Source organism: Cryptomeria japonica, chromosome 10 (genome assembly GCF_030272615.1).
Source record: "Cryptomeria japonica chromosome 10, Sugi_1.0, whole genome shotgun sequence".
Classification (NCBI taxonomy): Eukaryota; Viridiplantae; Streptophyta; class Pinopsida; order Cupressales; family Cupressaceae; genus Cryptomeria; species Cryptomeria japonica.
Window position 1 is genome coordinate 699255334 of NC_081414.1, and position 25153 is coordinate 699280486.

Sequence of the window (25153 nt, forward strand, 5' to 3'; positions counted from 1 at the left end):
ACCCTGAAACACTGTCGGAAAGTCGTCGGAAAGCTGTCTGTCCGGAGGACCAGGGCGCCCAGCACCTCTGTCCCAGGGACCAGGGCGCCCAGCGCCCCTGTCCTGGTCTTCTGAGCTGCAATTTCACACAGGGTTCTGCCTCAGCCTTCTCTCTCTGGATCTGTGTCCCGCGGCGTCGTCCGAATCCCGAAACCTGCAATAATTTCTGAAAAGGGGGAGGGGCGGCTATATAGGGTTTTGCCTTAGTTAAACCCCTGCTTCGATGATTTCCACCTCCACGAATAACCAAGTTGTTTTGTAAAATGTATTGTGTGTGTAGACCTAGTGTGTGTGCAAGGTCCAAAATGCAAGAAAGCAAACTAGAGCAACCTAGAAAGTAAACCCTAATTGCTTGTAAATGATAATGTAAATGCTCTAAATCAAGATACAAAGTTATCTAAAGCATGAATAAAGGATATATTGAAGCTTATGCAAAGACATGAAAACAACATGAAATCATACCCAACCCTCAAGGGAGGAGTACAAGCCAATCTTCAGTCGGTAATCTCCTATTGTTCTTCAATGTCTTCCAAGCCCTAAATAGATGAATGAAATTGATAAATGCTTGATAGAAGGATGTTGAATGTTGTTGAAGTCTTCAAAGATCTGCTCTTTCGCTGCATAGAAGGTCCTTGAAAGCCAAAAATCGGATCCCTTCAAATGAGAAAAGAGAGCTCTTATGTATGAAACCCTAGGTCGTAAATTCGTATTTTGGCCGACCTAGAGATTGAATATCCCGCCAATTTCTTGGGGTTAAGCTTTATTTTATGATTGGATCGTGCTCCCAAAATTTCGGGAAAAATGTCCGGGACCATGTTGCACGGGCGCCATGGTCCCGACAACTTTTCACCAAATTTTCAGGGTCGTCAGATATGATGATTTTAGAGAGAATCCCGAAGTTATAGGTGATTTCGAGATGTTTTGACCCCCGAAATCAAGCCCCCAAGTTCAAAATAGGACCTAATTAGGGTTTTTGATTAAATGATGTATTGGAAGAATAAAATGAAAGGGGCACACTTTAATGAAAGGGCCCAACTTTATGATATGGGAGATGATAAAATAGGACCTTAGACCTAATTAATTTAATTAATTAAGTGCTAAAGGGGAAATGCAATGCAAAATGCAAAATGCGCCAAGGCGGGTGCTAAACTAGGTGTGAAATTGTACCACCCTAGCAAGTGCGTACAATTTACGACGCTACATTTAGCCCCCACTTTAGCGGTCATATGAACACTACGTGCATATGCAAGCTAAAGTACAGAAAAGTAAACATTATTTGAAAAAGGATATATCCATAAGTCTATCGAACGAAGCCCCCAGCGGTATCTGCAGTACACAGTTAGGAACCACACCCTACAAAACACACGTTAGATCACAAAATCACCTAATGCTTACTAAGGAAGGTGATGAAAATTCGAGGGTAGCTATATGCCCCCCCCTGTTTCAGCTTGCTAATTTTAGTGAGTTGAAACAGGGTATCATGTTTACCACTTCGAATTGTTAAAGAATATTGATGACAAATGCTCACAAGAAGATTTGATATGAGATCAAAAACTAATGGAGAATCATTTGGTAAGAAAGAGGACTAAATCTCAATTTCAACACAACAAAGAGTGTGAGGATTTGAGAGTTCTCTAACACAAGATGAAGGATGTACATGGAAACAAAATGCAAAGAGAAGAAAAAGAAAGGAAAAAAAGGCATGAATACACACATTGGTGATCCATGAGTTAGATAAATATAACATCTTCTAGAATAAGACAAAGAAGAGAATAAGAATGCAATACTTCCTTCTTTTGCGAGGTGAAAGTGATTCTTAATGAAGGATGACGCTCCTTTTAACGCAATTAGGAGAGTGAATTCATTATAGATGTATTTTACCAAGTGCAAAAGAGGTTGTAGTCAAGGACTTACACCTCTTGTAAGAGAGAATCCTTGAACAAACAACAAATGCCTACAAGGAATAACATCAAGTAATAAAGTTCACACCATCCACAAAATAGGAAAAAGTGGATCCTTAGATAAAAATAAGGAAAGATCATTGCCTCAATGAGAAGGACTTACACAATCTTCTAGGGAGAGATTTGGACATAAGCAAAAGAAGAGATATATGAAATCACTCTTGTCCCCATAGGAACAAGAAAATTAGGCTATTATGTTGCTTCAAAAAAAAATATGATTGCACTTGAAATTGTACCATCATGAATGACAATGAGCCCCCAGTGAATGAGCTACCAATGTCACATAATGATGAGCAACATAATAGCCATTAATGTTATTTAAAGACATGATAGATTGAATGAGGTATTTGAATATAACATGCTAAATGCTCAACTATAAGTGAGATAAAAAACATGTATAAAATGATAAAAATTGAAGAAGAAAAGTCACAAGAAATATTAGAAGAGGGATGAGTGTAATTTATTAGAGCCTTATCCCTGGGGAAAAGGACTTTATGATGAATAGGAGATAAAGATTCATAAGTAGATTTAGAAATTCGAGGGGATTCATAAAGGGATTTGTTCATCGCCAAGATTTCCTTATGAGGGGAATGAGAGTTGATAGAAGTAGAAGATGATTTAGTTGAAGTGAGATCATCATCACTACTAAATATAGCATTCACATTGAGAGATGGTCTTTTAGATGCTTTGGTACGTTTGCAGGGATTATAGCCAAGTCCAAAGGCATAATTGTGAAAATTAGTCTCTAGAGGAACTTTTATCCCTTGTTCATGAGTGCCACAACCATTTCCATGATACCCATGCTTAGCAAAAATGCAAAAACCACGACCATAACGATCAGCCATTTCAGGAAGAGAAGGTGGTTTTTCATAAGACAAAGAATCAAACTCTTCTTAATTAGAGGTGTGAGGAGAAGAAGTTTGAGAAGCGGCCACAAAATTATTGCTCATAGATTCAGGTAAGACTGATTGATCTCTAGTTTCTTCCTTCTTTTTACCTTTAAGATCTCTAGGAGGAACCCTATATTCACCTACAAAGGTGGGATTAAAATCAAGAGATCCCCAATCGTCTTCCGCGAGAACCTTCTCAGGATCAAAAGCCTTTTCATGTGTAGACTCAAGTCCAGAAGGATCTTCTTCAGGAGCTTTAGGCTCATCCAAAGAATTTTGATTATTAGAGGGTGATGATTTATCCATAGGTATCTTGTTCAAAGAGTCATTACTAGAAGAGGAAGGCTTAGAAGAACTCCCTTTGGAAGTAGATGTTTGCAAACAAGCCTGAAGTTTAGTATCACCTATCAAGGTATATGTCTTATTGTTATAAATAAATTTAACTTGTCTATGCAATGTAGAGGGGACAGCTTGCATACTGTGAATCCAGGGTCTCCCTAATAACAAGTTGTATGTTAGATTTCCAGACATAACATGGATAGGAGTAGGCAAAGTAACAGGTCCCACTGTGACGGGTAAGGTGATAATACCTAATGAAGACTTAGCCACATTATCAAAGCCACGAATGGGATGAGAGTCAGGCTCAATAAGGGATGTATCCACATTCATCTTATGCAATAGATTAATGCTACACACATTAAGGCCAGAGCCATTATCTACCAGTGTTCGTCTTATAGCAGTGTCATTTATGATAACCACAATCATCAAGGGATCATATTGTTGTTGAATTTCACTAGTAGGCAACTCATCTTGGGTAAACACAATTTGAGCTTTAGGATTCATCACAGAGTTAACCAAAGACACTATATTACTAGATGTATTAGGTGGAGGAACATTCAAATCTTTCAAGGCATCTTGTAACATTCCATGATGAGCAGAAGAAGTTTGGATCAAATCCCAAAGGGATATCTTAGCAGGGGTAGCTTTAAGTTGTTCTATGAGATCATAGTCCTTACTAAGCATTTGTGAAATACGAGGCGCTTGAGGAAGAATAGGTTGGGAAGGAGGAAGTGAAGTGGGGATAACTGGAGGAGGACTAGGTTGCCTGTTGTTTCTTGTGTTATAGGTATGAGCAACCGCATGATAACTCTCTCTAGTTAGTTGCTTAGCATACTCATAAGGGCTCTTAGAAGAATAACCTCCTTGCACAGTAATAATAGGTTTCTTAGGAGTGCAAAAAGAATCATTAGCATAACCACCTTGAACCACTAAGATAGGCTTATTTAAAGGTTGAGAATTTTGAGAAGGACAAGCACCTTGGACAGTGAAGAGAGGTTTGTTAGGTGTCTCATTCACATGTATCAAATTGATTGAGGATGGTTTAGAGGAATGAACAAAAGTGTTGGAAGAATTATTGATAGTCTTCTCTTGCACTAAAATCTTATCACAAATTAAATCAATTTTAGGAGAGAGACAAGGGGTAAGCATTGATGTTCTAGTAGGAAGAGGAAAGGTCATATCATCCTCTATCATCAAAGGATCTACATGGGGAATAAACTCTCTAGGAGAAGGATCAACACTACTCTCTAAAGTCTCACTTTTGAGAGGGAGATCTTTGAAAGAAATGTTAACCATCTTGCTTTGAACTAGGGTTTCCTTATGAGTAGAACCAAGTTGAGGAGAGGGAGATGCTTTATTTTTAGAGGGAGAATAATTGAGATTCAAGGAAGGGGAGAAACTATCAAGGGAGTTTCCAATCTTGATTTCATCCCCTTTGGCTAGGGGTAGAGAATAATCTATACCTTCTTCTAATGGTTCATCCCAAATAGTGAGGTCATTGAAAGGAATGTTTAAAATATTGTCAATTTCGGGAGAGGAGATAACATTGTTTATTAATTCCTCATCCTTAGGAGGGAAAGCATCAATAGATGTGTTAAACTCATCCTCTTTCCTCAAAATATGTTCAATATGATCTTTAGGGGAGAGAGAGTTAAGGAAATTGCTTATTATTTCATCTTCTTTCTCTAAGGGATGCTTATGGGTAAGACAAACTTTAGGAGAAGGGTAAGCATTTATCATTAATTCATCATCTCTAGTGGGAATTTTGTTGGAAAAGGAAAGGCCATCACTAGGAAATGTAGGGATAATGTCATCTTCTTGCACAAAAGGATCCTCATGAAGGGAGTGTTTTTTAAGAGCCACACAGTCATCAAGGTCATCATCCAATAATGCATGATCATATCTATTAAAAGGTTTATCTTTTGATTCAAAAGGAGATAATTCCTCATAGAGGGGATTATTGAACACAACCATGTTACTAGATTCAGTGGAAGAGTTGATAGGAATGTACCCTTGAGAGGAACCATTTGACTTATCTTTCTCATCCCATCTAAATGGCATAGTAACAAGGTTTATGAGTTTTTGGTAAAATGAAGGTTTGGTATATTTAGGTTTCAAAAATTCATCTAAAGCTTCATCTAACTCATAATCATCACAAATATGATCATCTTGCAAATAAAAATCTAACATTTTGAAATTGCATAAAATTTAAACACACAATGCAAAGAAACACACTTTTTTTCTTTTTCTTTTTAATGAAAATGAAATGAAAACACACTAAATCTAGATCTAGATCTAACAAATGCAATGCAAGAGGAAGCAATGATAGATTCACATCGGGTTCACCAAAATGTGTAGGGGAAAAAAGCGAGACTAGGTTAATCATGCCCTAATCCTACCTTTTGACACAAATTATGGAATACGAAAGAGCCTAGAGATATCGCACAATTGGCTACTTCTTTTGGTGAAAGAGAGAGCCACAGGATATCTATTAGGATTTCTATTCCCTTGTTGAAATTGTAAGATCAAGTAATACAAGTTCAAACCCTAATCTCAAAATGCAAGTATGAACTAATAACAAGATTGCAGAATTGAGATTAAACAATGAACAGCTGTAAGTGTAAGGATAAAATAAGAATGCAGATATGTACCCGGAGTCGAAATTGGACTGAAAATGTTCGGAACGGGGGCGCGGGCGCCACTGTCCTGAAAACTGCACTGGAAACCACTGTTCTGCACTCTGAAACACTGTCGGAAAGTCGTCGGAAAGCTGTCTGTCCAGAGGACCAGGGCGCCCAGCGCCTCTGTCCCAGGGACCAGGGCGCCCAGCGCCCCTGTCCTGGTCTTCTGAGCTGCACATTCACACAGGGTTCTGCCTCAGCCTTCTCTCTCCGGATCTGTGTCCCACGGCGTCGTCCGAATCCCGAAACCTGCAATAATATCTGAAAAGGGGGAGGGGCGGCTATATAGGGTTTTGCCTTAGTCAAACCCCCGCTTCGGTGATTTCCACCTCCACGAATAGCCAAGTTGTTTTGTAAAATGTATTGTGTGTGCAGACCTAGTGTGTGTGCAAGGTCCAAAATGCAAGAAAGCAAACTAGAGCAACCTAGAAAGTAAACCCTAATTGCTTGTAAATGATAATGTAAATGCTCTAAATCAAGATACAAAGTGATCTAAAGCATGAATAAAGGATATATTGAAGCTTATGCAAAGACATGAAAACAACATGAAATCATACCCAACCCTCAAGGGAGGAGTACAAGCCAATCTTCAGTCGGTAATCTCCTATTGTTCTTCAATGTCTTCCAAGCCCTAAATAGATGAATGAAATTGATAAATGCTTGATAGAAGGATGTTGAATGTTGTTGAAGTCTTCAAAGATCTGCTCTTTCGCTGCATAGAAGGTCCTTGAAAGCCAAAAATCGGATCCCTTCAAATGAGAAAAGAGAGCTCTTATGTATGAAACCCTAGGTCGTAAATTCATATTTTGGCCGACCTAGAGATTGAATATCCCGCCAATTTCTTGGGGTTAAGCTTTATTTTATGATTGGATCGTGCTCCCAAAATTTCGGGAAAAATGTCCGGGACCATGTTGCACGGGTGCCATGGTCCCGACAACTTTTCACCAAATTTTTAGGGCCGTCAGATATGATGATTTTAGAGAGAATCCCGAAGTTACAGGTGATTTCGAGATGTTTTGACCCCCGAAATCAAGCCCCCCAGTTCAAAATAGGACCTAATTAGGGTTTTTGATTAAATGATGTATTGGAAGAATAAAATGAAAGGGGCACACTTTAATGAAAGGGCCCAACTTTATGATATGGGAGATGATAAAATAGGACCTTAGACCTAATTAATTTAATTAATTAAGTGCTAAAGGGGAAATGCAATGCAAAATGCAAAATGCGCCAAGGCGGGTGCTAAACTAGGTGTGAAATTGTACCACCCTAGCAAGTGCGTACAATTTATGACGCTACAACATTCAAAAGAGGGGTTGAAACCCACAAGATCTAATCCCACGCAATGCAAGATTGGATTCTAAATGAGTTTCAAGGGTTGTGATAGCAAGGCTACCCTCTTTTGTAAAGAATGTAGATAGAATGATTAAGCTAGGAATACATAGAAAGTGAGAAAGATTCGCTTATAAACTGAGATAGGGATATAGGATGAAGCTGCGGACCTGGAATTAGCAGTAAAATGTCGAGACGGCGCTGTCCTGCAAATTTGAGCAAAAGTTGACAGGACGATGGCGCCCGACGTGCACACGGTCCTCCGAAAAATCCGCGAAACGAAGGGGGATCTGTTCGTCTCTGCACAAGGATTCCAGATCTTCAATTTCAGCCACGTACCTGCAACCTACACACAGAAAAGCGAAGATGATTGGGGGGTTAGGGATTAGGGGTTTGCCCTTAGGTCAAACCCCGGTTTTGGAATTAACCAAGAAATGAGAAATGCTGTAAATGTAAATGACTGTAATGTAAAACAAGTACTAGTACCTTGTTGTAAGGATGTTTGTATCCTTATATGCGAAGGTATAGATGTTGTTGTTTGTTGTATGTTGTATGTTGTATGTTGTATGTTGTATGTTGTATGTTGTATGTTGTATGTGATATGTGATCTCCTCTTCAATGGTTGAATCCTTGTCTTGAATGCAACACTTAGCCTTGAATGGAGACTTAGAATGATCAATTGCTTGAAGGAATGTTTGAATGCTTGAATGCTTGAATGCTTGAATGTTTGAGTATCGTTTCCATGCCTTTTTCCCTCATACCAAAATGAGAGAGGAAAAGTAGTTTATATACTTGTCAATTAGGGTTGATAGACTGATTTTCCCGACCTTAGGCCGACCAGGAAATGTTATTTTCCAATTTGCAAACAAAAAGACCCGAAGTCCCATAGGAGACCGGGCCCAAAATAGGGCCAGGGACCAGGGCGCTGGGCGCCCTAGTACTGAAGGACCAGGGCGTTGGGCGCCATGGTCCCACCTCCAGGGATAGCAGGGTGCAAGGAGGATCAGGCCAGGGTGCTGAAAAATGCAGTTTTTGATGTCATGAACAAGTTTCGGGGTCTCCATTCAGGTTCAGTGTTGCGTCGCCATCGTGAAGACCCAAAATGCGGTCGAAATTGCAAGTGTCGCAATTTTAGGACGCTACAATATCAACAGTCTATGAAGCCAATATTGGGAACATGTGGTTACCAATTATACCTTACCTAGTGGGATTCTCTTTGATGAACAAAAGAAAGAACTACAAGAGGATAATCAAACATTAGAGGCCATTATCAGTTACTTGTCTGATGCAGAGTATGTTGATGTCCATGGTTTGGATACTTCTTATGATGTGTGGAAGAAACTTGAAGAGATCTATAGTGGTGATGAGCATGTGAATATTGCCAAAGAAGAGAGTTTGAGAGGTAAATTTGATGACATGTGGATGGCTGAAGGTGAGAATATTCAACAGTATGGTCAGAGGATCAAGGAGATAGTCAGTGAGATCAAGAGTGTTGGTGGTAAAGTGGAGGATACCATAGTTGTTAGCAAGGTGTTGAGAACCCTTCTACTGGTCTACGCTATCCGAGTTGCAGCCATTCAGGAGCTAAAGTCTATTGATAAAACAAAGATAACTCTTGACTCCATCATTGGAAAACTATCTGCTTTTTAGCTAAATAGTTATGATGGAAGTATTCAAAAATCAAAATATGCATTTAGAGCTTCTATTTCTAACCCACCTGTGAGGAAAAGAAGAGAAGCCAGTCACAGTCATGAGTCTGCAGAGAAGTTGATTATGAAGATAGTTTGGTTGAGCTTGAAGGAGTGTTAGCCAAGTGGTTACCCAAAGGTACTGGTAAGTACATAGGTAAATTACCTTTAAAGTGTTTTGCATGTAATAGGATTGGACACATTGTAGCTAACTATCCAAATGGAGATAATGAGAATAAACGTGAGAAGTACAAGAAGTACAATGACAAAGGCAAAAGAGATTGTCTCATTGCTATTGATGGAGGAATCATAGATGGGGAGTCTGAAGATGATGAAAATGAGGACATTGTCTATATTTCCATTAAAGAGGAAACATATGATCAGAAAGCATTAGTCTCTCACATGGATAGTTTTGATGTTTGGATTATTGATAGTGGTTGTTCACACCACATGACCGGTGACCGGAGTAAATTTATTACTTTGAAGGAATTTAATGGAGGTGTAGTAAGATTTGGAAATGACTCACCCTATATGGTAAAAGGAAAAGGAACCATTTCTCTTAATGGGAAGAGTAGTGCAGATGATGTCTACTAGGTTGAAGGCTTGAACCACAATCTTCTGAGTGTTGCCCAACTCAATGACAGAGGTTATCCACTGGAATTCAAGAATGGAATATACAAAATCTATGGAAGCAAAGGTGAACTAATTGCAACCAGCAAGAAGACAAAAGGTAATCTATTTCACCTAAATCCTAAAGTCAACAACTATTTAATTGCTAAAGTATATGATATTTGGCTTTGGCATAGGATATTTTTTCATGTAAATTTTGATAACATTGTCAAAGTCAGTAAGTCTAAAATGATAAGAGGTTTGCCTCAGTTGGACTTACTAGTGAATGCTCTGTGTAAGGAATGTCAGTTAGGAAAGATGACATCCTCAACTTTTAGAGAAAATTCTTCTCAGTGGAACATTTGCTAGATTTGGTTCATACAGATCTCTGTGGACCAATAAGGACTAGAAGCATTCAAGGTGGTCGGTATTTTATGATCTTCACTGATGTTTGCTCAAGAATAATGTGGGTCACATTCTTGAAGGATAAAACAAAAGCCTTTAGCAAGTTCAAGGCATTCAGGGCTTTAGTTGAAAAGGAAAGTGAAAAGAAGATAAAGTGTCTTAGAACTGATCAAGGTGGTGAATTTACTTCTGAGGAATTCACTAGATACTGTGAAGACAATGGAATTAAGAGGAAAATTTATGCACCGAGGACACCACAACATAGTGGTATTGCAGAGAGGAATAATCAGTCAGTTGTTGAAGCTACTAGAACTATGCTAATAGAAGGTGGCGTTGCTAAGACTTTCTGGAGAGAAGCTATCAACACAACTGTCTACACTATGAACTGAGTATTGGTTAAAAGAGGTAAGGATAGAACTCCTTATGAATACTGGTATGGTAGATCACCTAATGTCAGTTAGTTTAAGGTTTTTAGCAGTAAATGTTTTATCAAGAAAGGTGACTATGTTGGTAGGTTTGATGCTAAGTGTGATGAAGGCATATTTATTGGGTACTCCACCAAGAGGAAAGCCTACAAATGTTACAACAACCGGACACAAAAGATCATTAAAAGTGCTAATATCTGAGTGGATGAGTGTCCTGAAGATTTAGGAGAGACCAGTGAGGAGAAGAAGGAAGATGAACCTTACATTCCTAATCTTGGAGCCAGAACCAGTGAAGCCAGAAGTTGGTGAGATGAATGTTGCAGTACCAATTCAATTGGAATTGGTAGATTCTATAGAAGATGAAGATAGCGAGGAAGAAGAACCTGATGATCTTGATCATGTCATTCTAAGCTATGTAAGACTCAATCATGATCCTAATCAAATTATTGGTGATAAAGATGCTGGAGTGTTAACCAGAAGAAGAATTAGGGAGAATTCTTGTATGATCTCCACTATTGAGCCCAGAACAACAAAGGAAGCTTTTGGAGATGATCATTGGGTCAAAGCTATGGAAGAGGAGATTGACCAAATTGAGAAGAACAAGACATGGATCCTTGTACCCAGACTGGTGAACAAAAATGTAATAGGTACTAAGTGGGTATTCAGGAATAAACTAAATGAAGAGGGAGTAGTAGTAAAAAACAAAGCAAGATTGGTATGAAAAGGTTATGCACAAGAAGAAGGAGAAGACTATGGTGAGACATTTGCACCAGTTGCAAGATTGGAAGGTATTAGGACTCTACTTGCATTTTCAGCATATAAGGGATTCAAAGTATATCAGATGGATGTAAAGTCAACATTTCTAAATGGAATACTAGAAGAGGAAGTCTACATTGAAAAACTAGATGGTTACGCTTTGATTGATTGCAAACGATATGGTGTACAAACTGCACAAGTCATTATATGGTCTAAAACAAGCACCAAGAGCATGGTGTAAAAGACTACATTCACATTTGATGAAGATAGGTTTTCAGAGAACCAGTAAAGACAACAAAATATATCTCAAGACTGAAGGAGATAAGATACTGGTTAGTGAGGTGTTTGTGGATGATATTATTTTTGGAGGCAATGATGACATGAGTGATGACTTTGCAAATGAGATACAGACTGGGCAAAAAATGTTGATGACAGAAAGAGTGCAACCAGAGGTGCATTCTTTCTTGGAGGAAGACTTGTATCTTGGAGAAGTAAGAAGAAAATTTGTACATCACAGTCAACTTGTGAAGTTGAATATGTTGTAGCATATATGAATTATACCCAGGCAGTCTGGATGAAACACATTCTGGAAGGTTTTAAGTTGAAGATTACAGAACCGGTAAGAATTTTCTGTGATAGTATGAGTGCAATAAATATTTCAAAGAACCGGGTGTTACATGCTAGAACCAAGCATATTGAGCTGAATAATCATTTCTTGAGAGAAAACGTGCAAAATAAAGATGTGTTATTGGAGCATGTATCTACTAAGGAACATGTGGTAGATATATTTACTAAACCTCTGCCTAAGGCTGCTTTTGAGTACCTTAGAAGTTAGCTAGGGGTTGTGCCCCAACATGAGCTCAGTTGAACAGATGAGGAAGCCATTAGTCCCTGTACTAATTGAAGAATATTGAAGTAGGATTGGTGTAGAGTGGAGCTACTCCACAGGGAGAGAAACTTGATGTAGAATAGTAAAGTATGACACTGCATATTTACTTTCACTTTGGCATTGTTTCAAAGGGGGAGAAGAACTGTATGATTATGAGGGAGAAGAACTGAGAGAAGAACTGTAGCTAGTTACCAGTTGAAGACATGGAGATTTAGTTGAAGGAGAGTACATGGAAAATGTAAACCAGGATTCCTATACCTCTATATGTGCATTACTCTTAATCATCATAATCAAAGGGTATTGATATTTGTATTGCCATCAATGCCAAAGGGGGAGATTGTTGGCATATTGCATGAAGATTGAATTAATGAAATTTTTGTATTGTCATCGATGTCAATTGTATCTGGTAATGGATGTTTTATGCAACCAGTAGTTGTGCAAGTGAAGGAAACTAGTATTACTATTGTAGCAATGAGATCAACTAGTAGCCCTACCTATTGATGTGCCAAACCCTAACCGGTGGAGCTTGGTGAATCGGTTGTGTTGATTTGTGTTGGGCTATGATCAAAAGGTGATCGAAGATGATTATGCCACGTATGCACGATTGCATGTGATAAGTTTCAAAGTGTTTTTGGCGCTTAGAGATAACTGTTTTTCTTGGGAATCAACAAGTGTTGGCATTTCAATAAGTTTGTTGGTATGAGGATATTGAGAAGGTTGTTGGAGATTGATGATATAATTGATAAAGGATGATTACTGTCTTAATAACATTATTTTGTCATTGATGTCAAGCAATTGATTTTTTGATTCAGTATGATGTTGCCATATCTTAAAGAGTATGTTTTGATGAGTATAAAGATGTCGGTAAGTGACACAGAAAGAATGTGAAAATGAAGGGGAGTAATAAGTTATTCAATGGGCAACTATTACCGAGTTAGACAGTGATGAGATTATGTTATTTTGATTGTTTTGATATCCTATATATGTGTATTCGAAGACTGAATATGATGGAGAAAAGATTTCATGTAATAGAATGAGTAAAGGTTTGATACTATTCTATTTTACCGAGCAAGGAGCTAGTCGGTAAACACCAAGGTTATCAATATCAGTTAAAGAGGAAAGAATGTCTATTGAGTAAAGTTCAGTATTTACCGAGTATCAACCGAGCAGTAACATAATGCATTGGATGAATAAATACATTATTAAATGAAGGATGCCAATGAGCTAGAGATTTATAGAAGATTGGAATGTCATGCAAGAAGTTTGTTAAGGATCAACGATAATGAAAATTCAAGAGTTGGATCTACAACATAGATTGAATGGTCATAACCGAGCACAAGTACCAAGGAAGGTATACAAGTTCCAAGGCAAGATAAAACGCTTTTCAGTTCGAAGGATTCAATGAACCTAGTCAAAGTTTGATGATCTGATGGCTAAGATTAATCATGGGAAATGTGATTAAGGAGATTAAGCTGTTAGAAATTGTTTATAAATAAGGAAAAGTTGATGACCAATGGATGTGGGCAAATAGAAGAGCAGTGATACTATAGAGGTGATTACCGAGTACAGAAAATTGAAGATCTGATTGAAGAACAAATTGAGAAGCCCAGCAAGGAGGAAGATAAGTCTTATAACAAGATTATCTTGAGCACATAGAGTCTCTTTAACATTTTAGGTGTAAAGTTGCAGATATATTTTATTACTGTTATTTATTTTTGTAAGTGACAGGAAATCTCTTAACCGAGTGGACCTAACAGTCTTATTTGTAAATCCTCTAGCAAGGTAACATTTTGAATGAGTGTTTGAAATTCTTTGACAAGGTCACTTCTAACAAAGTGCAAGATTCTGATAAATCTGAGGGAAACCCCTTGACCGGGTCACATCTAGCAATGTATTTATGTAATCTTTAATAGGATTGGCTTTTAACCGAGCATACTCTAGAAGAGTATATTTTCTTTGTGGGTCCGAAATCCCACATTAGTTTTTTCCCTATTTGGGTTTCCACGTTAAATCTGGTGTTAAATGTGTTTTGATGTTTAAGTTTATCAGTTTATGAGTTTGAATGATTTACAGTCATAGTTGCATATCAAGTAAATTCTATCGAGGTTGAATCTGAAGAATATATTGGATTGTGAGTTTATTTGATTCACCCCCCCTCTCATCTAGCTAACAAAAAGTGCATTACATGAAGTGGAAACCGCATGATGAGTTACAGGTTTCAATGAGCGGTGATAAAGGAGCAGTCGAAGTTATCTAAGATAATGTGCAATGATTTCTATGCAATCCAACAGTCATGTTTGAACCGATTTTTGTTTGTAATTTCTATGAGATCTTAGGGTTGTGATGTGTTACCGACCTATTGTTTTTTCTAATAAGGTCAATAGGTTGTTTTGTTGTAGTGTTGACAATTTTGGTTAAGTGTCGGTGTGATTGATTGTCAAACCAGAAGGAGTATCTGTAGAATGTTTTGAAGGCAGATAGGAGAATGAAAATGATTTGATCAAGTAGATAGTGTTATTTACCATATCAACATAAACCCTATTGTTCTCTAACAATTGCAACAATTAAATCCCTTAACCGGGTAAGCTTTCACAGGCTTGGTGTTTTCTAAATCCTCTAACCAGGTGATCCATTAGCTTGGATTTTCAAATCCTCTATCGAGGTTACTCCTAACAGGGAATTGCTTCTAATAGGGCATTATAGTCAATCCCTTGATAGGGTGGTCTTTAACAGGATCTGTTCCTAATGGGACATTTTGTAAAGCTTTAACAGGTTTGGCTCCTAACAAGGAAAACTTTAGAGGAGTTTAGAATAGTTGTGGGTATTCATCCCCTGGTTTTTTCCATTTGGGTTTCCACTTCAAAAAATCATTGTGTCAAGTAGTGAATGGTTTTTGTGGTTATGTTTTGATATAGTTAATTTGATTAACTAATAAAGCCATTTAGATATGTTAAGATGACTAGGAGTAATATGAAATGTGATATTACATATTTCAGTAAAGTGCTTTCATGTTTTGGTAAAATGGTTTGATGTTTCAGATTTGTTATACTGTTATTTTGGTATATCAGTCAACCGGTAAACTTGTCAGTGCAGTTACAGTTTATTGTTCAATATTTGAACCAATTAGTTCAAGAATTATTTTATGAGTTGGTTTTTGAGTTTTGTGAAAGATTAGTTTGTTTTCTATCTACTGATTCACCCCCCCACTCTTAGTAGTTGTCTGGATCCTTATTGATTCTTCATATCATCAAAGGTAATTGTTGACTCTTTGATTTGTAAGCTTACAACCCTTGAGTTAAATAGTTTTGACAATAGTGCGGCAAAATCTATTGAATCTTCTTTTAAAGCTTTTGTTACCAATTCATCTGCTAGAAAAGGAAAGAATGTATGTCAAAGTCATGAGTGCAGATCTAGTCATGGAGGTAATCGGGAAAGTGAAGACAATGAAGATCAAGTAATGGAACTTGAATCACTACTAGCCAAGAGATTTCCAAGAGGAGCTGGTAAGTACAAAGGAAAGCTACCTTTAAATTCCTTCTCTTGTAATAAGATTGGTCATATTGCTGCTAACTACCCTAACACTGATAAGAAAGATAAGTTCAAGAAATTCAAAGGGAAAGGCATAAAGCACTGTTATATTGCAGTGGATGAAGGTGTGATTGATGATGAATCTGAAGATGAAGATGACAAAGAAGAGATTATGTTTGTAGTTATAAATGAGGAGTTGTCTGATGAGAAGGCACTGGTTTCTCATGTAGAAAAGAGTAATGAATGGATTATAGATAGTGGTTGTTCACACCGTATGACCAGAGATAAGAGTAAGTTCTTAACTCTTAATGAATTTGATTGAAGTGTTGTTAGATTTGGAAATGACTCTCCATGCATGGTGAAAGGTAAAGGTTCTATTTCTTTAAATGGGAAGAATAATACCGATGATGTATTTTGGGTTGATGGTTTGAAACATAATCTGTTAAGTGTTGGACAACTCAATGATAAAGGATATTTGCTCAAGTGTAATGGTGGAATTTGCAGAATTCTTGGAGGAAATGGTGAATTGATTGCTACCGAAAAACAAACAAGAGGTAACTTATTTTATTTAAATGCTAATATCAATAGTTGTCTAGTTGCAAAGATGGAAGACAACTGGTTATGGCACAAGAGATTTCATATGAATTTTGATAACTTGGTGATGGTAAGCAAGTCTAGTGTTGTGAGAGGATTACTACAAATTGTTAAACCGGTTAATGTGATGTGTAAAGACTATAAAATTGGTAAGATGACCTCTATTTCATTTAAGAGAAAGAAGTGTACATCTGAAAATATTTTGGATTTGGTTCATACTGATCACTGTGGTCCTATGAGAATAAAAAGCTATTTTGGTGATAGATATTTCATGTTTTTTACTGATGACTATTCTAAGATGATGTGGGTTACATTCCTAAAGGAGAAATCTAAGGCCTTTAGTAAATTTAAAGCATTTAAAGCTCTACTTGAGAATGAGACCGGTAAAAACTTGAAATGCTTAAGATCTTATCGAGGAGAATTCACATCTGATGAGTTTGTCAAGTATTGTGATGAACAGGGTATCAAGAGACAGATGTTTGCTCCAAGGACACCACAACAAAATGGTGTAGTAGAAAGGATGAACGGAACAATTGTTGATGCTACTAGAACAATGTTATTACAAGGTAATATGTCTAAGATTTTTTGGAGAGAAGCGGTAAGTACTGCAGTCTATACATTAAATAAAATACTTGTAAAGAAAGACAACAATAAGACACCTTATGAGCTATGGTATGGTAAAACTCCCTGTGTTAGTTATTTCAAAATCTTTGGAAGTCAATGTTTTATTAAAAAGGATAACTACACTAGAAAGTTTGATGCAAAATCTGATGAAGGAATATTTCTTGGTTATTCTTCTAAAAGAAAAGCATATACATGCTATAATAAGAGAACGAAGAAAATAGTTGAAAGTGTTAATGTGAAGGTGGATGATGTGTCAAATAAAACTGAAGGATCAAGCAGGTTTGAACTTGAAAAAGATGATAATGAAGAAAGACTGGTGATCTTTGAACCGGAAGCATAGAATAATGATAAACCGATAAATACAGTATTAGGTGCTCAACCGATAAGTGAGGATGGTGAAGAAGAAAGTAGTGAATCTGATGAGGAAGATGCAGAACCGACACAGTCTATACCTAGATATGTGAGATTAAATCACTCTCAGAACCAGATAATTGGTGATAAGAATGCAGGTGTGCAAACCAGGAGGAAGATTAGACAAAAATCTTGTTTGTTCTCTACAATGGAACCCAAGACAGTTAAGGAAGCACTCAAAGATGATGACTAGGTGAAAGCAATGAATGAGGAATTAGATCAAATAGAGAAAAATCAAACATGGTCACTTGTTCCTAGACCGGAGGACAAGAATGTGATTGGAACTAAATGGGTCTTTAGGAATAAGTTAAATGAAGATGGAAAAGTGGTAAGAAATAAGGCAATGTTAGTCTACAAAGGATATGCACAGAAAGAAGGTGGAGACTATGGTGAAACTTTTGCACCGGTTGCAAGATTTGAAGGAGTGAGGATGTTGCTGGCATTTGTTGCATATAAGGGATTCAAAGTCTACCAAATGGATGTCAAGTCTGTTGGCTTGATGATGATTGTAATGGATGATTTCATGTGTTGTCATTGATGGAACATGTATACACACACATATGTTTATATTGTCATCTTAGTTAAGACAAACTGGTACTACTTCTAAAGTTACTTATATTGCAACCAGTATTGATATTTATTTAAAGATGGTTTCAAAGGGTGTCTAACCAGTATATGTAGACAACCAGTATATGCAAGAATGGCTTGACACCAACTTGCAGATTCAGTGGAAACCATCAAAGAAGAAAATGGAGGGCAATCGGTTTATTTTTTGAAAATGGTTAACTCCTATCCAGTATCGATGTTCCAACCAGTATTCATTGATTGTGTGATGAGTTATCACTGGTCGTGATGAGTTACCCCTAACCGAAAAATTTGGCGACAATTTGTGATGGGTTATGTTTGATTGTCCAGATACACCGCACCTAGGAAATTGTGATATGATTTCTAAGCCGACATAAATCTATAAACCTATATAATGATATTACAATGAACAATTTTTATGATATGGCATGTTGCAAGATAGAAGTGCTAAGTTGTTGAAGGCATTGCAAAATATGTTGGTGATGAAATTGGTGATGCAGTTTTGAGCGAGCATAAGAAGACCTATTCATGCAAGTTCTGCTACTTCTAGATAACACTACCTGTTGTTTTCTAATCACTACAATAGTCAAATTTCCTAACTGGGTAAGCTCTAACAAGGTGATCCATTAGTTTGGATTCAAAAACCCTCTACTGAGGTTACTTCTATTAGGGTACTACTTTTAACAAGGTATAGATCCTAATAGAGCTTTGGGATCTTTAAAAGGATTCGATCATAGCAGAGCATTTTTGTAGACCCTAACCAACTAGTTATCTATTACTACATATAGTTAACTTGTGAGTTCCATCTCACCGTGGCTTTTCCCATTTGGGTTTTCCACGTATAAATACTTGTGTTATGGTGGATGTTTTACTTATTGTGGATGCTTTAATATCATTTTGGATTGCATGCATAGTGTAGTGAACTTGTCAAGTATCTCAACCGGTTAGTGTTTAAAGTAGTATTATTTTCACTGTCACTGATTCACCCCGCCCCTCTCAGTGCTTTATAAGTCTATCAATTGGTATCAAAGCCAAAATTACTTAAGGCTTAATCGCTTGGAAGGAAACCCTAAAGCCAACATGGGGGATATGAGCTACTTAGAGATGGCTAGCGTTCTTGATGCTACCAAGGAAGAGCTTGAAACCCTAAGGGTAAGATTCAAAGCTTCACAAATCAAAAGGAGAGAGATGACTGAACAACTACTGGAGATATTTGATAATAGTTCTTCAGATGAAGCTAACATTGATGCATTAGCTAAAGAAGTTTAAAAATTGAACGGTGAGAAGGTAAATCTGAGAAGAGAGATAGAAGCCCTAACTATCATCATGAGTCAAGAACTGGAAGCTAGGAGAGTAGCTGAACACCTTATCAAAGAAAGAGATCATGAGATTGCTAAGATCAAACAAGAGAATGCAATTTTGCATGAGCATTGACATGTAGAAAAAGAAGAAAAAGAGGCTTTGTAGCTAGATCTTGAAATGGCATCATCCCGAAGAGAGACTTTTACTAAACACAATGAAGATCTTACCAGAGAAATCACTGAGGCTAATGGAAAGCCGAGAAAGTTTAATAAAATTTCTTCTATGCTGGATGAGCATATTTAATCTCAAAGGATGAAAGGTGATACATTTGGACTAGGCTTTAATACATCTAAGAAAGGAGAGTCGTTTGGAACAAAGAGAAACACTCACAAGGACAAAACTGCTCCTAAGGCTAACAAGCCTACCGGTAAGAAAGTTTTTAAACCTGTTTTCTTTTTCTATCTTAGAAACAGACCCAATGAGAATACAGGCTACAATGCAAATACTAAGTATGTATCTAGGATATTTGAAGGTCATTGTTTTACATGCAACATGTATGGACATAGATCAGTTGAATTCATGTATGGAGCAAATAACTAGCACCTCACATGAATCCAAGACCTAATGGTATAAGAAGGAGAATCTATGACAACTGGGGAAACATGAACTGGCACAAACTCTATGTCAATTGGTTTAGTCCATTTGAGATGGAAAAGGTAACTAATGTCATTTGCACCATTTGTAACAATTATGGTCATGTGGCTATGAATTGCAGAAGGAGACCTGGAAGAGGAAATGCAAGACCTTGGAGATCATTCGGAATGACCCGCTATCATTGTCACAAACTGGGACACATGGCGAAGTTCTGTAGAACCAGAAAGAACAAACCAGTTAATCATTCTGTAGACCAGAAAGGTAAGCAGAAGGTAAATGTTGAGGAAATCGGAGAAGAGATAAACTGAATCTAGAAAAAGAAGAGTGATGATATGCCTGCAAAAGAACCTAATCCTTCACCCAGTGTGGAGAATCCTACACCAATAAATTAAGCCTTTTAATAGGGCTAAGGGGAGCATAGCGGTACATCTACTTTCGGACCCCTTGAAAGATGAGTGGTAATAAAGTTTGCATTTTTTGAGTTATTCTGTGAGAAATCTTGATATCTTTGTCTATCGGTTTTTTGAAAGACTGTCAACTAGTTTTACACATGTTAATATTAAATGTATCATTAAGCGGTGTATTATCGAGAAATTAATGCAGTAGGTAAAGATGATAAAAGCGAGTTTTACTATGTTATTTTTACCCTAAATGCATTCGAAAGAGAATTATTGAGAACTTGCAGAGCAAAAAGATAATTGCTAGCTAGTTGTGGATGAATTTGTGTTGTGAATTGCATGATTGAAGTTGTTTCAAAGATCAGTAAAGGTGAAACTAGTGTGCATTTGTGTAAACAACTGGAAACTGAGGTAGCGCTGGAGAATCAAGGTATTTCTTTGAAAATCCCTTTCAAATCAAGTTTATCAGAATGACTTCATCATCTAAGCAAGTAGAGAGACTTATGATCACATCAGAACCAATGGAGGTTATGGAATCTAAACAAATAGTGTCTTACAATGCTTTATCTCAAGTTCCTGATGGTGTTATCATAAAAGGTGATTTGTCTAGTTATATTGATTGCAAAATCGAAGATTTAGGATCATTGTCAATATACTCTCAATTGAAATCCCTATGTGATAAGAGCGGAAAGATCAAACCCGAGTATATTAGGGTTTATGAGAAGGATTTTCACAATGTAGCTTATTTTCTTGAGGATTTTGAAGAAGAACATATCAAAATCATTCTTAGTCGATTTCATGGTGAAAATATGTATCTGGAAAGGTCACATACTATAACTAAGGAAGCTATCCATGCTGTGAACTGGTTTTTGGCAAACCGATGAAGTTCCCAAGTTGAGGAAAATTTCAAAAGAGACTGTAACAACTTTAACTCAGTCTACCTCTAATGTGCGTGCATTTTCAATTAATAACATTAAGGATCCAATGGTTAAATTGGTTATCATGGTTATAGGCTACGTGATATTCTATTCCAGTAGAATGAATAGTGTGTCATCTGCAGCAGTGCATACAACCTATAGAATGATTGTTGAGAACACAGATTATGACCTATGCAAGGCCATAAGAAGTCAATTGATGTTAAATATGCAATCAATTAAGAAGGACAACAGTTAGAAGTTCAAATTTGGTTAGTTGTTGATTGGTTTATTCTTTTACTTTCAGAATTTCCTACCGAGAATCAGTGACATTGAATGGTCAAAAGACCTATTGGTAACTACCTAGATCAAGAACAAAATTAAGGCTGTTAAGAACACTTTCTCTGCTGCAATGAACATGTACTTCAATGAATTTCAAAAGAAAATGAGTATGAGAGTGAGGCTACCTGAAGACATAGTGAAAAACTTTGCAAAACACATCATTTTTACAGTCACCACTGATTTATGTCTTATGGAAGCCATCGAACGTAGAGAGGATGAAATGGAAGACATGAGCTATTAAAAAAATTATGACATTGATTGGTTATGCTAATAACCTGTTGGCATCTCCAGTGGACAAGAAGAAGAAAAGAGTAGGTATAGTTGAGGAGCAAACTGCAGAAGCTGAAACCAATAGTGCTCAACCCGGTAGTGGTAAAGGAAAGAAGAAGAAGGTTGAGCAAGCACCTCCAGTGCCAACAAGCACTAGAGTGACATGAAGTATCCAAGTTAAGAAGGAACTGACACCAAAGGTATACACAAAGAAGCAGACTGCAACGAAGAAGAGAGCTCGGCAACTAATTCTTCAAGCAGAATCTGATGATACCGACACTGAGGAGGAGCCAAAGAAAGTGAAGGCAACTGGTAAGAAAGCCAAACCAGTTGAAGACACCTCTCAGCAAGGTATTCCAATTAAAGCTTTGTCTTACAAACCTATGTCTAATTTTGAAAGAACTGTAAAAACATTAGGGATGAATAGGTTTGATAATGTTAAAGAATGTTTTGACTCATTTGATGAAGATCAGAAGGAACAAATTGTTCAACAGGTATTCAACCATTTGTGTCAATATAATCGGTTACCTCATGATCTTAAGGATGAGATTTTTGATTCTTTATATTCTACTCTTTTGAATAAGTGGGAAGAGGCTGTGGAGAAAGATCAAGAAATCATTGATAATGTATTTATTCAATATTTTCCTGATTTGTCTAAAGATGAAATAATCACATTGATTGATAATTACAAAGGATAGTTTCTTTTTAAATCAAGAAGATTAAAGTTAATAAGTGGAAAGATGCAATTTGCTGAAGTTGAGACTCATCAGATAGCAAGGAATATTTAGAAGATGCATAAAAAAATAGAGTCTTAATGGACTAATGAACAAGAGACCGTGGAACGACCGGAGATGAGGAAGAAATAGTGCAAGCTGATATTATCTATCCTATCAAGAAAAAGGATGACACTACTTCCCAGCTGGTTATTTTTGTTGATGATATACATGATACGATTGATATATCTGGGAATCATTGAACCAGAAAACCAGCCACTGGTTATTACTATTTCATAGGTTAAAGCAGTTGATATACCGACAACTCAACCAAATGTGGATATTCCACCCCCATTGGTAAAAGATCAACTAGTGAAAACACAACTTCCACCGGTTACAAAGACTACTCAAGAGAAAACTATAGAAAAAGTTGAAGAGAAGCCCTCTGAACAAGAAAATAAAAAAGAGAAAGAGAAAACTAAGGAGAAGAAATCTGTTGAACAAGAAAAGGCAATAGTAAAGTAGCAACATGATGATGAAGATGACTCATTAGGCATCAAAGGGCCTATAGATATAGAGAATATGAGTGCATCAAAACTAATGGAAATTGAAACTGTGATGCAATCCAGGGCTTAGAAGAATATACTTAAGGAACAGAGGAAGGAAGCAAAAACAATCCAAACTGCTATGGAGATTTTGTCCTGTCTTCTATCGGAGACTGATATAGGGAAGTTGTCAACTCCTATTGGCAAGCTTGGCAAGTTGGTTGATGATGCCTCTGACCAACTAAAGTCCCTTGAGGAAGAAGCTCAAACTTTTGCTGAGAAAAATTATAGGAAGAAAAGAGGAGAACATATAATGGAAGATATTGATACAGGGAAGATTGCCTTATCCTTGAACAAATATCTTTTGAGAAAAGCTATTGAGACAGGAGGCAAAATTATAGCCTATACATCTAATATTTCATTTTTCTATACCGATTTAATGCAGAGGCGTACAAAGATTAAACATGAATTGGAAAAGATATGTAATGCCTACATACCTTTACAGGATTCGGCCTTAATTTTTGGCAAATCGGTTGATGATTTACAATATTGGTTAGATATGTATGATTTTGAATAGGCAAAGAGACTCTAATCCATGAAGGAGTTAAAGAAATTATTGAGACCTAAAGTGGACATCCTGCAATGAGCTTATAAGAATGCAGAAACAGTTTTGGCTACTCCAGAGATGAGTATTGTTGATGCAATGGAAGAATTTTCTGCACAGGTCATGACCACCATTGAGATCACTAAAACCTTACCGGAAACATGGGAAAATGATTTTTCTCAAATGAATCTTACTTTTAGTGACATTTTCTTGAGAATTGCAGTGAACACTCATTAATACAAACTTTTAACTTTTTGTATATGTAAACTTTTGATGCAAATTTTTCTATATATATATATATATATTTTTTTTTTACTTTTCAATTTGGCATTGTTGTCAAAGGGGGAGTAGAAATATGTATGTGTGTTGTGAAAATTTTGTATGTATTGGTAGAGTATAAATTAAGGGAGAGTTGAAATATGTTTGTTGTACATTTTTTTTGTAAGCACACTTAGTTGTAAAGTTAAAAATTTTCTATAAAATTTTTCTAAGTGTTGCCATCAATGTCAAAGGGGGAGATTGTTGGCTTGATGATGATTGTAATGGATGACTTCATGTGTTGTCATTGATGGAACATGTATACACACACATATGTTCACATTGTCATCTTAGTTAAGACAAACTAGTATTACTTCTAAAGTTACTTGTATTGCAATCGATATTGATGTTTAGTTAAAGGTGGTTTCAAAGGGTGTCTAACCGGTATATGTAGAGAACCGGTATATGCAGGAATGGCTTGACACCAACTTGCAGATTCAGTGGAAACCATCAAAGAAGTAAATGGAGGACAATTGGTTTATATGTTGAAAGTGGTTAACTCCTAACCGGTATAGGTGTTCCAATTGGTATTCATTGATTGTGAGATGAGTTATCACCGGTCGTGATGAGTTACCCCTAACCAACATATTTGGCGGCAATTTGTGATGAGATATGTTTGATTGTCTAGATACACTGCACCTAGGAAATTGTGATATGATTTCTAAGCCGTCATGAAATCTAAATGTCTATATAACGACATTATGATGAACAATTTTTATGATATGGTATGTTGCAAGATAGAAGTGCTAAGTTATTAAAGGCATTGCAGAATATGTTGGTGATGAAATTGGTGATATAGTTTTGAGCAAGCAAAAGAGGATCTATTCAAGCACGTTGTGCTACTTCTAGATCACACCACCTGTTGTTTTCTAATCACTACAACAGTCAAATCCCCTAACCGGGTAAGCTCTAACAAGCTTCATTGTACAAATCCTCTAACAAGGTGATCCATTAGTTTGGATTTAGAAATCCTCTATCGAGGTTATTCCTAATAGGGTACTACCTTTAACAGGGTATAGCTCCTAACAGAGCTTTGGGATTTTTAACAGGATTCACTCCTAGCAGAGCATTTTTGTAGACCCTAACCGGTTAGTTATCTATTACTACAGATAGTTAACTTGTGAGTTCCATCTCACCGTGGTTTTTCCCATTTGGGTTTTCTACAAAAAAACACTTGTTTATGGTGGATGTTTTACTTATTGTGGATGCTTTAATATCATTTTGGATTTCATGCATAGAGTTTAGTAAACTTGTCGAGTATCTCAACCGGTCAGTGTTTAAAGTAGTATTGTTTTTATTGTCACTGATTCACCCCCCCTCTTAGTGCTTTATAAGTCTAT